The 17,285-nt window shown below is 42.1% G+C and overlaps 1 protein-coding gene across 9 annotated transcripts in view; it reads left to right on the top strand.

Annotated features, from left to right (window-relative positions):
* SUSD1 (sushi domain containing 1) overlaps positions 1-17,285 on the top strand; it is a 218,253-nt gene that overhangs the window by 126,642 nt on the left and 74,326 nt on the right. For 3 of the 9 annotated variants that reach the window (XR_005835227.1, XR_005835228.1, XR_005835229.1), the window contains exon 16: positions 3,450-3,677. The exons of the other annotated variants lie outside the window; for them this stretch is intronic. The gene's annotated coding sequence lies outside the window, so the exon portion shown is untranslated. The remainder of the gene's footprint in view (positions 1-3,449; positions 3,678-17,285) is intronic. 9 annotated transcript variants of the gene reach the window in all.

Genomic DNA, 17,285 nt, shown 5'->3' with positions numbered 1-17,285 from the left:
TTTTTTTTTTTTTTTTTTTGCTAATCCATGTCATAAGCATCCACTTGACCCAAATGGTTTACCGAAGTTCTTTTGTTGCTGTTACCAAAGTATTATTTTATTTGTTTTTTTAAGATTTATTTATTTATTTTAGCCAGAACGTGTAGGGGGAGGGGCAAAAGGAGAGGAAGAGAGAATCCTCAGGCAGACTCCCTGCTGAGCACAGAGCCCAATGTGGGGCTCGATCTCATGACCCCTAGATCATGACTGGAGCCAAAATCAAGAATTGGGCTTAACCGACCAGCCACCCAGGTGCCCCACCGAAGTATTATTTTAACCAAAAACTTTTCCTCCTTAATTCTGTTGCCGGCTGTTAACTTCAACTTTACATATATTTGGCCTTCTGAAAATTTCACAAAGCTTTTTATTATTGAGTGTATTTTTCCTTGTTCCACAGTAGTGATTGAGTGATTTTTCTTAAAAGTTTTTTTGTGAACCTTTGGTCATGTGATTTTGGGGGACAACTAGAAACTAGAACGTGAACTGTTTGTCAAAGAAGTAGAGCAAAGACTATGTATACTTGTAGCCATGTATTAGTTTTCTGTTTGCTGTGCAGCAAATGACCACAAACGTGGTGGCTTCAAACAGCCCATATTTATTCTGCCCAGTTGCTATGGGTCAGGATCCGGGTGTCGTTTAGTTGGGTTCTCTGCTCAGGGTATCACAAGTCTGCAGTCAAGGTACTGGCTAGGGTGCATTTTCTTTTCTTTTCTTTTTTTTTTTTTTTTAAAGATTTTTTAAATTTATTTATTCATTCGACAGAGATAGAGACAGCCAGCGAGAGAGGGAACACAAGCAGGGGGAGTGGGAGAGGAAGAAGCAGGCTCATAGCAGAAGAGCCTGATGTGGGGCTCGATCCCATAACGCTAGGATCACGCCCTGAGCCGAAGGCAGATGCTTAACCGCTGTGCCACCCAGGCGCCCCTAGGGTGCATTTTCATCTGCAGGTTCGACTGAGGAAAATTTCTCTTCCTTGTTTAGATTGTTGGCAGTGTTCATTTCCTTGTGGTTGTATGGCAGGGGGTCCCAGCATTTTGCTGGCTGGTGGCTGGTGGCTCAGGTCCTAGATGCCACCTACAGTTCCTATGGGCCAACTGCAGTTGTCTACCTTGTGGCCTTCCCGAACACAACTGCCTAAGTCATCAAGCCAGCAAGGAGAATCTATGACTGCAGGGAGGACATAGTCCATCTTTTAAAGGGCTTTCATCTAAGTCAGTCCCACCCAGGACAATCTCTCTTCCTTTTAACTATCTACAAATCAACTAATTGGGAACCTTAATTACATCTGCAAAGTCCTTTCACCACCTGGCAGATGGGGCGGGGAAGGGGAGGGGTACAGGGGTAGAGAAGAGGAAGATTATATAGGCTGTGAACAGTAGGGGGCAGGGATTGTGGGCCATCTTAGAATTCTGCCTACCATAAGAAGCTAAAGAAAAAAAAATCAATTATGAACTTTAAACTTCACCACAGTATTTCCTGGGTCCTTCTGATGGGGCTATTTTGACTTTATAACAAAACCCTAGGGTATAATTTTGTTCTCTCTAGGGAGAGGTGCCAGGGCTGCCAGGAGTAGAAATGACCAATGGCTCAGAGGTTTTAAGAAGGCAGCTGGGTCTTTCTCACCCTTGACTGCTTTCTCATCCTTGACTGAATGCATTCACTTGAGTGAGGCACAAAGATTTGGGGGAGGGAAAGGGCACCATTTCTCTGGGTCCATGGTCGTGCGTCCTATCTCCTAGCCTTTGGGTTAGCAGGATTCAGGGTTTGTGAACATGGCCTGAAAAAGTCTATCTCTGCCAATCTTGAGAGAGTAGTGTGTGGCCCTGGAGGGTTAGCTATGATCCCTGCAGGTGGCCATGCTGAGTCTTGGTGGGCTAGACAGGGTAAGACAACATTGACCAGACTCAAGGCTTCCAGAGGGTGGTGAGAGCTCCCGGGATCAGAGCTGGAGTGCACAAAGGTCATCCCCAGCCCCCAGGACCCTCCCTAGCCATGGACTTGGCAGTAGGTGTGTACAGGAAAGAGTGGCTGGGGCTGAGGGCAAAGCAATCACAGCTCTCAGCCACTGGACATGACTTCTGGTGAGGAGTGGACCCAAGAACCTGAAAGAGGCCTAAGTTCCAAGAGTTAAGGGAACTTGGCATTTTTGGGCTTGATCGCTGTGGCTTGGGATCTCACAGAGATGAGCACAAGATGAATCCAGGGCCTCGTGGTTTGCACAGGCTGTGCCATGCTGGTGATGGTCAGGGACACAGGGAGGCTCTCCACTGTGCTGCCTCCTGGTTAAAAAAGGGCAGAGCCCAGGACAGGGGAATTGTTATCACAGAGCCTAGGAAGGGGCAGTAGCTGGGCTGTGCATGTCCTGAGCTGAACAAGGAAGACTATGTCCCAGTCCTGGCCAGAGAATGTAACTGTCCACACTGCGCATAGCCCTATAAGGGAGATGGCACACGGGGCTGTCAGGCTCCAAGAATCCAGCCTGTCTCCAGCTTGCCACCAAGACTGCAAAGCAGCTGAGTCCGACTTGGCTGCCTGTGATCTGCATTCATCAATATTCTTACTGGATTTCTCTTGGAAAATTAATGCACAGCCATCTGGTCTATCAGTCTGAGTTTGATGCATCTGAAACAATTTGCTGGATTAGATGGGGACTGAAGGAACTGCACAAAGGCAAAAGGACCAGCCACCAGACTGCTTTCACAAGACTACATCTCCACCTCCAGCTGTAACACACCTCTGGTGTCAGCCACTTTCCTCCCTTTCCCCTCATTCCTGCAGCCACGCCTCTGACTTCCTCTCTGTACCTGCAGGCTGCTGCTGCTGGCCCCTGCAGGCCTCATGGAGAGGCCACGCAGATGGGGTTGCGGTTCCATGCAGAGCTGGAACCCACAGTGGAGATAGAGCTGGAACCCACAGTGGATATATAGCTGGGGGAGCAGGTGAGTCTCAGTGAGAGCCAAGCATAGAAAGACCAAGGCTTACAACTGAGATCAAAGAAAGAGACCCACTTCTGGAGGGAAACGGGCAGTCTGCCTTCCTGGAAGGACACACGAAACTGAACAGCCTTGGGGAGTCGACAGACAGCCTTGGGAAGTTGATGGACAGCGTTAGGAAGGTGGCCTGCTGTGTGGTCTGTATTGATCGTACTGCACACTTAGCTTTCTAAGGTTGACCGGTCAGCTCATTGTCCTCAGCCTCTGCCTGCAAGTGGGTTGCGAACTGGCCCTTCATTCCCCACGTGGCTTTCGTCAGTTGGTCTCCCAGGTCATTGCCCTTAATCCCTGGGATTTCACCGGTTTCCCAAGAACATAGGATTCAGAGAACCTCTCATCTGCCACTGCCAGTTTGCCTGCATTTTAGGAAACTCTGACAAAGTTTCCAAATGGACCTTTTTTTTTTTTTTGCTGTAGGACTTCTGCTTTGCATAATTGCTTGCTTGGTCAACCACCATGCTGCATGCTGATAAACCAGAAGTAAAATAAGGTGTTTGAACTGAGTAACAGGAAAAAGAACTTATTTTGAGCAGATATTTTCGGAGTAAAATGAGAGCCTGAGACTTGAGTCTGAAGGAGAGGATGACCAGCTATCCCCAACTGTCCAGCGTTTCTACAGGGAGGCTCCGAAATTCTCTGATCTCAGTGAGTTCCCATCCTGAGAGGCTCCTCAGGAATAGCCTTCTGAGGGTGGTGATAGGTCACTGGCGTTGTTTGCGTCTATTTTTATAAGATTTATAGTGAATACTTACAGTGAAAGAAAACTTTTTTTTTTCAAATTGTAACACACTCCGAATTGTAACACAAAGGGATGGGGTTTGATGCACAGTAAAAAAAAATCATAGCTTAAATTAGTCTGAGTTATACCGTACTTTGGAAATGCTCCAAATAGTTAGGCCACATACTCTAAGACCAAGGTGTGTAGATAATGACGGTGATGGTGATGATGGTGATGATGGTGATGATGGTGATGATGATGATGGTGATGATGGTGATGATGGTGATGATGATGATGGTGATGATGGTGATGATGATGATGGTGATGATGGTGATGATGATGATGGTGATGATGGTGATGATGATGATGGTGATGATGGTGATGATGATGGTGATGATGATGATGGTGATGATGATGATGGTGATGATGATGATGGTGACGATGATGGTGACGATGGTGATGATGATGGTGATGATGGTGATGATGATGATGATGATGATGGTGATGATGATGATGGTGATGATGGTGATGATGATGATGGTGATGATGGTGATGATGATGATGGTGATGATGGTGATGATGATGGTGATGATGGTGATGATGGTGATGATGATGATGATGATGGTGATGATGATGATGGTGATGATGGTGATGGTGATTTATTCCCAGGAATAAACTGCTGAATCACCACAGGTTTTTGTTTGTTTGTTTGTTTGGTTGGTTGGTTGGTTTTTAACTGCCATTTCCTGAATGTCATTGTCCAGTTGGAGCGCTCTGGGTCCACCCTTGACCCCACCTTTATAGCCTGTGTGGCATTTGGAGCCGTGCATTATTGGCAGTCCTCCCTGCTAAGTATAAAGCTTTGGTGGCCATTTCAAAGTACTGGGGAAGGATGGATTATTAGGAAAGGGTGGGAATAAATGTCTAACCATTTGGGAAAAACTTGTTTGCAATAAGCATAGTTAATAAAAGAGTTAAGAGGCCTACCTTGTGAAAGTCTTATCCATCAGTGAGAAAAACTGTAAGCTCCTCCTACAAGGGGGAGAAATGATCAGACAGTTCACAAGTCTGCTGATGTTTTTCTCTGGAAGTCATACCTATAGTTTAGTTTTTCTTGCACTACCAAAAATGGAGCAACCAAAGAAGAACCTGAGAACACTGGAGTTGGGAGCCAGGTGAACATCAGACAGCTGACCAACATTTTACTATCTAAAGGCGAGGTGTGATTTTCATCCTGGCTCACACGGTGTGTGTCTTCAATTTCTCTATTCCTAGATATTATTATTATTTTTTGCCTATTACTAGTCTTCTCTAATTGATGGCTTCCAATTGATCATATCTCTCTGAGTCCTATTTCTTCAACCCAAAGGAGGAACTTGGTGTGTCCCCCATATGGAGTGTGCCTGGGAAACTTCCCCATACAATTTCAAAGGAATGAGACTGGAAGCGTAAAATTCAGTCCCGTCTGTTGTTAGTTTATCATTCATTCTGAGCAAATTGGACATTAGCCAAACTGAAACAAACTGATTTTTTTCCCCTTTCATTTTGACCCTGAATTTCCCCTGTGATTGAGAAATCAGTCCAACCTTTATTTCACAACACCCAGCAGATATCTGACTGAATGCCACCCGGGATGGAGTTCCTACACTACGCAATGGTTCAGAGTGACAAGCAGAATGACAGGGTGCAAAGCAGGAGGCCAACAAGTCCACTACTTAGGTGGACTGGGGGCTGGACCTGGGAGGATTAGGAGGGTTTTGTTAGGCAGAGAAGACTAGGGGGGAAATTCCAGTAATGGGGGCAGGGGTATAAAAACGTGAACAAAGGCATGAAATTTCAATAAGAGATGTTAAAGATCACAATGGAGAAAGTAGTGAGGAAGGTCCAATGTAAGGCAGATGTTATGAAAGAAAAAATGAAGGAGACGATGGTGCACTAGTTGGCTGGTATTGGAGGGTGCAGGGAGGTAGGTCGAGGAAAGGAAGGTTTGCTTATTAAACCTTTCAAAATAACATTAAGAAAGAAGAGAACATCAGCTAGACAAATTGTGACTCTCATATGACTTTTCCCCCAAAACCAAACCAGGTATTCATGGTTTCCCCAAAAACAAATTAGATTATCCACTTGTGATGCTATTAGTGTTTAAAAAAAGTCTTTAGAAGTCCCCTTTGGGAATTGCCTTCCGAATGTGTTAATTACCTATAACGAGCATCAATTAGTGTTGCTGCCTTATAGTTTTCTCTCCGTGTGCTTCTGTATATGATGAAAGCATCCTATATGCATCTAAGATACATATCTTTAAAACTTACCAGTTGCACATTCCATGGAGAATGTGGCAAATGGCTTTTACCTGTTTCCAAAAATCGAATACAATCTAAAAAGGATTTCACTTGTGGGCTCTGAACACCAGAACAATGCGCTGCAGGCTCTGATGAGAGTCCCCGAGGAGATACTCCAGCGGTACGTGGAGCAGCCACCGCGCTGGTCAATGTTGGCCTCCACAGCGTCTATAGACAAAGGGACCATGTTCTATGATTATATATATTCTGTAGAATTTTTGTCACCCCGAGTAGACAAGTCATTATGTGACAGTTTATGGTTCATGGTGACTTCCAGTGCAGTCACTCGTGATTAGAACCTCTTGCTAAAGCACCCATGAAGACTGACAGAATTGGGGAAGGCAGGGGATTTCCTAGTGCCATCAAAGATGGAGACAGGCAACCTAGTGGCGGAATCAGCTCATCGCACAGTCTGGCTTTGTTTCACAAACGCAGAACCCTTGTGCAAAGGGAAGAAAGCCCTTCCCAAGACTTGAGCCAGGAAATAGGCAGCCATGCTTCTCTATGTGCTGATTCCACTTTGAAGAGAACCGTCCCCTCCACAACCCCATTCGTGGGCAGTATTCTGATTCAGAAAGAACATTAAGCTTAGAAACAGCTGAGCAGTACACTAGGAAGCCACATGCTACAGGGACGCAGGTGTGATTCCTCAATAAACTGCCCAAGGGGTGTGTGTGTGTGTGTGTGTGTGTGAAGGGTGCTCGGAGAATCCTGGTAGGAGTGAGTGGTAGGAACTGTCGCTGGTCATACCTCTTCCCTTCTTCTTCAGAGGTCAGTAGAGTCAGGAGAAAAAATTTTATCGCTGTAGAAACTATATTTTTTTGTTGTTTGTCCTTTTTCTTTGTTCGTTTTGTTTCTTAAATTCCACACAGAGTGAAATCATATGGTATTTGTCTTTCTCCGACTGCCTGATTTCCCTTAGAATAATACACTTGAGCTCCATCCATGTCATTGCAAATGGCAAGATATCATTCTTTTTTATGGCCGTGTAAAATTCCATTATGTAAATATCCCACATCTTCTTTATCCATTCATCTCTGGATGGACACTTGGGTTACCTCCATATCTTGACTATTGTAAATAATGCTGCTCTAAACATACGGCTGCATGTATCTTTTCAAACTACTATTTTCGTTTTCTTTCTTTTGAGGAAACTACTGGTTCTTTATTTTACTGGGAGGAATGATTTATTCTTAAGTGCCCAACTCTTTATATTAGAGTAGCAGCAGATTGTCTGTTATCCGTATTACGCCTATTTCCCCACATTTGTCCTTTGTCTTTCAGCTTTATTTATAGGCTTTTGTTTGTTTTTGTCATTGGAAAGTTCTCACTGTTCGCAGTCGAGGTTATCAGTCTTTTGTTTGTGATGGCTGTTTTTCATGATGTGCTCAGAAAGACCCTCCACCCAAGATTAGAGAAGTACTTGTGCAGTCTTTCTTCTAGGTCTTACGTAATTTTAGTTTTTACTTTAAAGTATTTGTTGTATTGGAATTTCCTTTGAGTAATGAATGAAACAAGAGCCCACATTTTATTTAAAACATTTTACACCAAACCTGTGTTTACCTCTCCTACTCGTCATCGCAGTGACAATAGCACAATTATTTATGTGATTATCTTTTCCCAATCGTGGGTTTGGATTATCACCTTTTACTATGCAGTTGGGATACTTTTTAAAATGCTCCCTCCCACAAATATCATGTTGGGATTTTGACCAGAAATGAGATGATTTTCTAGATTATTTTGGAAGAACTTATGTTTTTACAACCATACTGAATATTTATTCACAGGTATGCCTTTTCACTTAGTCACCTAATGTCATAGACATTATGACATTGCTTTTATGTGATAGATATTCCAATCATCCAAGGATGATATTGGCTTTTGGTTTAAGATATGTCTTGATGTTAAGGAAGTCATTCACCAAATCCCATTTCACAAAGAGCACTTATCGGGAGTGGACATAAATGTTAAGAATTGTTACTATCTACCATAAGATCATAAGATTTCCACCCCTTTGGTCAATATTAATATAGATTTTCTAATATTTAGCTACCTTTGCGTTATTGGAATACACACTCACAGTCATGGTGTATTGCTATTTAAATTTACTCCTAGATTCTATTTGCTAATACTTTATTTAGAACCTTTTATTTTTTTTAATTTAAATGATTTATTTATCCATTTTAGAGAGAGAGAGTGAGAGAGCACAAGCAGGAGGGGCAGAGGGAGAGGGAGATAGAATCCGAAGCAGACTCTGCACTGAGCTCAGAGCCCCACGTGGGGCTCGATCCCACAATCCCAAGATCACGACCTGAGCTGAAACCAAGAATTGGACTCTTAACCAACTGCATCACCCAGGAGCCCCTAGAACCTTTTACAAATCAGTTTGATATCTCTAGTTTTCTCTTGTACATTATCTGTTTAAAACAGAATTATAGTGGTATTTGTTAGTTGGCAAGAATTCCTTCTTTCTCTAACCTAGAACATTTTAAGTAACCCAGGAATCTCTTCCCATCTAGTTTTCCAGTTATGTCAGACAGGATTATTCGGTGTTCTCTGTGATTGGGAAGTAGGCTTTGCCTCTAGACATTGCCCCAGTGGGAGAGGAAACAATGAAGAAATGGTGTGCTTGGCAGGGCAGTCTCTCTTGCAACACCACGTACCTTAGCAATCAGTGGTGGACCAATGGGCTCTATGGGGGAGTGTTTCTTATTCTTCCAGAAGCTTGTCCATACCTCCAGAACTCATACTGGTGGGAACCTTTGGAATTTCCTTCACTTGAGACCTGCAACCCTGCATTGAGTTGTGAGCTAGAGACTGGTGTTAGGTCATGGGATTCTCAATTTGTTCCACATGGCATTCTATCTGGTTGTATTCTTCAGAGTGAGCTGATAATGCCGATGGGAGATGGTTACGTTTCCAAGGGAATCTTAGAAAGTTTAAAAATAAACCAATAGCTTGTACTGTTTACTCAGTGTATTTTTAGTTTTTCACTGGAGAGAGGGCACTAGGGTAGCTAAGAGACAGGAGCACTACTTCAAAAAGAGAGTGGTCCCAGCTGAGGGATCAGAATCAAGAATTAAGATTCAAACTAGTGCATCTCTAAATGAAACCATGTGTCCTTTATTCAGGCCAGAACATTTCAGCTATTTCTGTATAATCTTTACATATCAGAAAATGAGAGGGACACTTCTAAATTTCTTAGTTTATAAATAGAATATGACTTAGAAGAATGATTATGATCAATCGAATGCTTTCCGAGTGCTGGGCATGGAGCTAAGCCTTCGTAAACACCTTATGTAGGTGTCTTCCTCCTCCTCCTCCTCCTCTTCCTCCTCCTCCTCCTCTTCCTCCTCCTCCTCCTCTTCCTCCTCCTCCTCCTCTTCCTCCTCCTCCTCCTCTTCTTCATCATCATCATCATCATCATCATCCCTCTTTTAAAGATGACAAAACTGAGATTTAGAGTGGTTAAATCATTATCCAAGGTCACCTACGAGTACCTAGCAGAGCCGGGATTCCAACCCAGTGCTTTGTACTCTCAATCTTGAGCTAGGGAATTACTTTGAATACAGAGTTACATAAGTGCAGACATTTGTCTCATTCTGAGATGAGTTTCTGGATGATAAACTCAACTTCCTGTTCCCTAGTTAAGGGATCACAAAAAGACAACCCCTAGGAATAAAAATCAAACACTAGCAAATACTTCTTTTTGTTTCTCAGATATCAGGGTGACACCCTCGTGTTCTGTTTTCCAAATTTCAATACGATTCATTTTGTTTCCCCGTAAATATATTTTTAGTTTTGCAAACTTTGACCTTAGAGTGGGTGTGAATATGTGTTTGTTCTAGGTGTTTGTATGTCAAAACAGTTTGTCGTACAGTTAATTTTTAAATTCCTCTTGGCCGTTGGTTTAAACAGCATTCCAACCAGTGGAGAGTTGACAAAAGAAACGAGTTCACCTCCTAGGAAACTCCCAAGTGAACAACTCTTTTCTCGCTCTTAGTAATTAAATTCTCACATTCAGCTTCATCTCAGGAGTAGCTTCTCTTTCATTTCCTGTGATATTTTAACCTTTTTTTCCCCACTGCATGGTGACCAAAACACCCCCATTGTGCAAACACTGTTGTGCCTTTCTGAGTCTTGCCCATGTTAGAAATACCCTGGAAAGCACCTCAATTCAAAGTATCGCTACCTTGAATTCTCCTTGGAGGACATCCTAAGTAGAGAGGCAGGCAGAGAATATGCCCTGTCACATGAAGGAGTGTCGGTCATCTGTCTCTAATATTTTTTCACACCGGACCTTGCCAAGGCTCACATGTGCCAGTTTCAGAAAACAGCATTGCGTTGTTGGCTGACTCAGAAACTCCAGGTCAGCAGTTCACAATCTTTGCTCTACACTGAAATCATCTGGGAAGCTTTAAAAAATACTCGTGCTCAGGGGCACCTGGGTGGCTCAGTCAGTGAAGCATCTCCCTTCCGCTCAGGTCATGATCCCGGGGTCCTGGGATTGAGTCCCCCTTTCAGGCTCCCTGCTCAGCGGGGAGTCTGCTTCTGCCTCTCCCTCTGCCCTGCCCACTCACTCTTGTGCTCTCTCTCTTGTGCACCCTCTCTCTGATAAAAAAATAAAATCTTTAAAATAAAATACTCATGCTCAGTTCTCACGTGACTGATTTAATTGGCCTACAGTACCACCTGGGCATTGCCTTTTTTTTTTTTTTAATTAATTCATGTATTTATTTATTTATTTTTAAAACTCCTCAGCTTACTCTACTGTGCACGTCCCTGAGGGCAGGAGCGTACACTTAGTTGGTCTCTTGTTTGGAACAGAAGAAAAGGGAACAGGAAAATACTAGGTAAAACCATTGCTGCTACCTTAGTTATGCCTCAGAATCCAGTACCTTCCATTGGCCTCCTCCCCCATTGTCTATCCTCAGAATTGTATTTTACAGAGAAAAAATGAACTTCATCCGTTTTTACCAATAGGGAGAATGCAGATATTTGTTATCTATTTATTTATCTACTTATTTATAATTGAAGTGTAGTTGACATGCAATATTACATTAGTTTCAGGTGTACAGCATAGAGATCGACGTTTATATGCATTACTACTCACCACACTAAGCATAGTTTCCGTCTGTCACCAGACAGAGTTATTACAATGTTGTTGAGTGTATTCCCCATCCTGTACTTTTCGCCCCCATTACTTATTCTGTAACGGGAAGTTTGTACCTCTTTATCTCCTTCAGTTGTTGTTGTGTTTTTTTTTCCCATCTGTGTTTTTTAATATGGTGTTTAATGTTGAATGGAGAGTACAGGAAACCTTAATGGCAATACATATGATACAGAGCCTGAAACTAAGTCACACCATTTATGATAATCACAGCATTTTAGTTCTTCTGGGAAGAAGTTTATGGATGTTTATAACTCTTTGGTAGATGTGTATCCCCTTCCACTGACACCTTCCTTCTGGGTCACAAACATGCAAATCTTCCCTGGGCTTTAAAACATCCCCCCCTTTTTTTTTGCTTCTCCTTCCATCCACTGTACCACGTTCTTACATCCTCTCACTGCTGAATTCTTCAAGAGCACAACAACCTATACTTTCTACTCTGTCCCAAACATCGCTAAATCTAGCGTCCATCTCCGTATCTCCATGGAAACTGTACTCACAAACGTGATCAAGGTTTGGGGACTCAAATCCAAACCTGGGAGCTTCTCACTCTTCATTTTGCTTGACCTGTAGTTACTTAACACCTTCTAAATTTTATTTTTATTATTTGTTTTGAGAGAGAGCACATGTGCACCCAAGAGCAGGGTGAGGGGGAAAGAAGGAGGGAGGGAGAGAATCTCAAGCAGACTCCATGGTGAACATGGAGCCGGACAAGGGGCTCAATCCTACAACCCTGAGTTCATGACCTGAGCCGAAACCAAGAGTCAGACGCTCAACCGACTGAGCCCCCCAGGTTCCCCTACTTAACACCTCTTAAAGTTCTATGAAGCGATGGTGATAAAAACACTATGAACTTGACACAAAAATCTATACATAGATCAGAGAAACATAATTGAGTCCAGAAATAACCTTGGGTACATGTGGGTAGTTAATATAGGACAAAGCTGGACACCAGATTAAGTGGGAAAAGAATCCGTCTATTTCATTAGTGGCCGGGCTGTGAATCATGAGGAAAATCAGGTTGGACCTCCTCCCCATGCATCACATACAAAAAGTATATCTCAGATGGGTTAAAGTTTTAAATGTGAAAAAAAGAAAATTTAGGAGAATATATACATACACTGGGATAAGGGGAGAATTCTTTTTTTTTTTTAAGATTTTATTTATTTATGTGACAGAGAGAGAGAGAGCCAGCAAGAGAGGGAACACAAGCAGGGGGAGTGGGAGAGGAAGAAGCAGGCTCCCAGCGGAGGAGCCTGATGTGGGGCTTGATCCCAGAATGCTGGAATCACGCCCTGAGCCGAAGGCAGACGCTCAACGACTGAGCCACCCAGGAGCCCCAAGGGGAGAATTCTTAAACAGATCAGAAAACCCAGATTTCATAAAGGAAACATAGATAGCGTTGGCTACATTAAAATATTTTTTTGTATCTTGAAAAACACCACAAAAAGTCAGAAGACTCCCAGCTAGTAATACATGTAATAGAGACTTAATGTTCTAATACACAAAGAGCTCCTACAGATTGATAGGATAAAACCAAGTCAAATTTTAAGTGGGGAAGGACATAACTAGACAATTTATAGAAAAGGAAATGCAAATGCCCAATGAATAGGGAAGACAGTGTAATACAAATTAAGGCAATTAGGAGATACCATTGTCCATAGACATTGGCAGAACGTAAAGCATTGATGAGGCGGTAGGAATAATGAACCACTGCAGTCTTTAGGAATGAAATTCAGATATATCCAGTACGAGGAAACACGTATTTGTATTTGGCCTTGAAATCTCACATTTGGTAATCCACCTCCAGGAAATAGGGACACTGATATGTAAGTATATGCATACAAAGATCTTTGCTGCGCCTTTGCTACTCTTATATGTAAGAGAAGGGAGGCGTGGGGTCTGTCCCTTAGAATTGGGGGACTGGGCCCAGAGACAGATCTTACAAATACCCTTCCGACTCGATCCTCATCTTATTACTTATTATTCAGTTCCTCTTTTCCTTGCTTCTCTTACCTTTAGTGCAGGTTTGATTTGTCACGTAATGATAGACGTATTTTACACTCTCTTATTTTTCTTCTATTTTTGTCATCTTTTCCTTAGTGTTCAGCAGTTTGCACTTTTCCGTGTTGATACATAAAAGATAATGGCTGTTATATTTCAGTCATAAATGATGTGCCTTTTTCATTTTAGTTCTTTTTTCTTGAATTCTACTTTATCTAGAATAATGACAGTCTCTACTTCCGTTTAACTCGTATTTGCATCATATTTCTTGGTCCATTTTTTATTCTCTGTCATTTTTATGTTTTTCAAGGTTTAGGATGTCACTGATCACATTGTAGTTCTACTTACGGTGTTCTCTAAGATTTCTAAACGCATTCCTGAAGCTGTAATTCCCTATTTGTCCATGATGGGATTTAAGGAGGGGGATTTGCTTTTCTTATGGAATATAAGGAATTCAGAAAACATCTGATTCCTCCTGTTCTTGACAGAGCACTTGAAACGCTGCAATTCTGGGCGCATCTGGTATGTAGTGGTGTCCTCATTTTTATACACTGCAGGTGTTTCTTTTTTTTTTTTTAATGTTTTTTTATTATATTATGTTAGTCACCATACAGTACATCCCTGGTTTCTGATGTAAAGTTCGATGATTCATTAGTTGCGTATAACACCCAGTGCACCATGCAATACGTGCCCTCCTTACTACCCATCACCAGTCTATCCCATTCCCCCACCCCCTCCCCTCTGAAGCCCTCAGTTTGTTTCTCAGAGTCCATAGTCTCTCATGCTTCATGAGAGATTGCCCTTCTGTTTACCCCCCTTTCTTTATCCCTTTCTTCCCCTACCGATCTTCCTAGTTCTTATGTTCCATAGATGAGAGAAATCATATGATAATTGTCTTTCTCTGCTTGACTTATTTCACTTAGCATTATCTCCTCCAGTGCCGTCCATGTTGCAGATAATGTTGAGAACTCGTTCTTTCTGATAGCTGAGTAATATTCCATTGTATATATGGACCACAACTTCTTAATCCAGTCATCTGTTGAAGGGCATCTTGGTTCCTTCCACGATTTAGCTATTGTGGACAATGCTGCTATGAACATTGGGGTGCACATAGCCCTTCTCTTCACTACGTCTGTATCTTTGGGGTAAATACCCAGTAGTGCAATGGCTGGGGTCATAGGGTAGCTCAATTTTTAACTTTTTAAGGGACCTCCACACTGTTTTCCAGAGTGGCTGTACCAACTTGCATTCCCATCAACAATGTAGGAGGGACCCCCTTTCTCCACATCCTCTCCAGCAATTGTTGTTTCTTGCCGTGTCAATTTTTGCCATTCTAACTGGCGTAAGGTGGTATCTTAGTGTGGTTTTGATTTGAATTTCCCTGATGGCTAATGATTTTGAACATTTTTTCATGTGTCTGTTAGCCATTTGTATGTCATCATTGGAAAAGTGTCTGTTCATATCTTCTGCCCATTTTATGATTTGTTTATTTGTTTCTCGCATATTGAGTTTGAGAAGTTCTTTGTAGATCTTGGATATCAGTCTTTTATCTGTAGTGTCATTTGCAAATATATTCTCCCATTCCGTGGGCTGCCTCTTAGTTTTTTTGACTGTTTCCTTGGCTGTGCAGAAGCTTTTTATCTTGATGAAGTCCCACAAGTTAATTTTATCTTTTGTTTCTCTTGCCTTTGGAGATGTGTCATGAAAAAGGTTGCTTTGGCCGATGTCATAGAGGTTGCTGCCTATGTTCTCCTCTAGGATTTTGATGGATTCCTGTCTCACATCGAGGTCTTTCATCCATTTGGAGTATATCTTTGTGTATGGTGTGAGAGAGTGGTCAAGTTTCATTCTTTTGCATGTAGCTATCCAATTTTCCCAGCACCATTTATTGAAGAGACTGTCTTTTTTCCACTGGATGTTTTTTCCTGCTTTATCAAAGATTAGTTGCTCAAAGAGCCGAGGGTCCATTTCTGGGTTCTCTGTTCTGTTCCATTGGTCTATGTGTCTGTTTTTGTGCCAGTACCATGCTGTCTTTGTGATCACAGCTTTGTAGTACAGCTCGAAATCTGGCATTGTGATGCCCCCAGCTTTGTTTTTCCTTTTCAATAGTTCCTTGGAGATTCGGGGCCTTTTCTGTTTCCATACAAATTTAAGGACTATTTGTTCCAGTTCTTTGAAAAATGTCATTGGTGTTTTGATCGGGATAGCATTGAAAGTGTGGGTTGCTCTGGGTAGCATGGACATTTTAACTATGTTAATTCTTCCGATCCATGAGCATGGAATATTTTTCCATCTTTTTGTGTCTTCCTCAATGTCTTTCAAGAGTGATTTATAGTTTCTAGAATATAGGTCCTTTACGTCTCTGGTTAAGTTAATTCCAAGGTAACGTATGGTTTTTGGTGCTATTGTAAATGGGATGGATTCCCTAATTTCTCTTTCTTCAGTCTCATTATTTGTGTATAGAAATGCAACTGATTTCTGAACATTGATTTTGTATCCCGCCACATTACTGAATGGCTCTATAACTTCTAATAGTTTGGGAGTGGATTCTTTTGGGTGTTCCATATAGAGTAGCATGTCATCTAATGCAGGTGTTTCTTATTAACCTATGAGCTGGAAGGAGTCAGGAAATTCAGATATTTAACTTCATGCTCTCTCATTCCAGGGAGGACCATCTCTCCTGCTGTTGGTGTCAGGTCTCTCTCTGCCAGCAGTCAGTCTGTTAGATCAGGGGCTCTGCCAAAGAAGGTGGGAGAAGCTAAGGGTTAGGGGTGCAAGCGCTGGGGTCTCTCCACCAAGGCTTGCATCCTGACTTCATCACTTACTAGTTGGGTCGCCTTGGATGATTAACTTATTTAGTTCCCTCATCTGGAAGAAAAAAGCTGGGGGGATGGCAATAACAGAATTCCAAAGGGTGGTTTTGAGTATTAAATGATATAATCCATACTCCTGGCACGTACTAAATGCTCATGAAATGCCAGCTACTGTTATTATTTTTATCATCATCATTATCATCATCATCATCCATGAAGAGGACTGACGAACTCTCAGGATCATTTCTGCCAGGACGCGACAAAGTAGCTTAACAGTGGTTGCCCTCTCCTTCTCTAGAACTTTCTGTTCACAATTTTTCCCACAGACCAAACACATGCTGGCTCATAAGGGGATAATCACAGATCTATGAATAAGGAGTAAATTTACTGTCACAGAACAGAAACCAAGACTTTCTTCAGTTGACTCATTCTTCTTATGTAACATAAGGGGCAAGTCCTTACCACCTCCAGAAAGGTCTTTCACACAGAGTCCTCTTTTCCTTAAGAACACTTCTTTCTTCCCACTTCCCTCTGTAGCCTCTATGAAGTCCCTGCAGTTCCTAGTTCCCACTCAGTTTTCTTGGAAAACTGAACCTCGTTTCAGGAGAGATAGAAGTCACAGCCCCCAGGATCTTCAAAAGGCACCTTTAACATCACCTGGATGCTCGTGCGGGCATCCTCCGCTCATGCTTTACTGGCCTCGAAGAGGGGAGGGGTTGGCCTGTCAGCATGACAGATGGTGGGTTCCCCTCTTCTTGGGTTAACTTCCCTCCAACAAGAGCCACAGCTCATTCAGAGTCGCAGTTCCCCAAGGAGCAAACGGACTTCATCGTCCAGCCCAAGGGTCAGCAAATTTTTTAATTAAAAAAAAATCATATATTGAGTCATTATATATATATATATATATATATATAGTATATGTGTATAGATAGTATATGTGTACATATAGTATATGTATATATATAGTATATGTGATATACATATATACAGGTTAAATATATAGAGATATAGATATGTATAATGTGTATATATCCTATAATATATATGTTATATATATTATCTATGTATGATCTGTTTCTGGGCTAGTTCTTCTTTTCTATGAATCTCTGTTCAGATCTTGGGTGTATCACTGATTATATTCCTGTGGTTTTATAATGTATATCAGTAGAGAACAGAGCCAATTTCCTCTTCAGTGCTCTTGTTTTTCAA

Source organism: Ursus maritimus, unplaced genomic scaffold, assembly GCF_017311325.1.
Source record: "Ursus maritimus isolate PB19 unplaced genomic scaffold, ASM1731132v1 scaffold_17, whole genome shotgun sequence".
Classification (NCBI taxonomy): domain Eukaryota; kingdom Metazoa; phylum Chordata; class Mammalia; order Carnivora; family Ursidae; genus Ursus; species Ursus maritimus.
Note: the sequence above shows the minus strand (reverse complement) of the source record. Positions and strands in the feature narration are given on the sequence as shown.